Raw genomic sequence first — 508 nt, 5'->3', positions numbered from 1 at the left:
GGTTTCACGCTGGGCGTCTGTGGCAGAGGTCTCTGGGTTTTTGAGGGCAGGGGATTGGTACGCTCTTTGGAGAGATAGGGTCTGGGCCCATCGTTGGTATGGGTGTACCTGCCCTAAGAAGTGGTGGTGTTAAGAATCAAAGTTGGAAACTGGCTGTATCGGTGGGAGGAGTTACAAGTGTTTGTCCCCGAGTCGGTGTAATTGCGTCTGGGGGCCTATGGTGACACTAAGGTGGTGACAGATACAGCCGGTTTGTCAGTTTAAGGGTGCCTTCTAAAATCTGGAGACCTATTGGGAGAGCAGGTAGTTTTGTTGTCAGGCTGGTTTTTGGATGTTTTATATTTAAAATGGTGTAATAAAATGTGGTTATTATTTATGTTTGTTAATAAATAGGCTGCCTTGGCTGTTTTAAACCATACCAGGTGTGTGTGTCAGTTATTGGGACACAGGGAGGTGTGGGTTGTTGGGTGTTAGCCCGGGCAGCCGAAAACATTGGGCAATACCCCAG

Source organism: Pelophylax lessonae, assembly GCF_965119305.1.
Source record: "Pelophylax lessonae genome assembly, chromosome: 1".
Classification (NCBI taxonomy): Eukaryota; Metazoa; Chordata; class Amphibia; order Anura; family Ranidae; genus Pelophylax; species Pelophylax lessonae.
Note: the sequence above shows the minus strand (reverse complement) of the source record.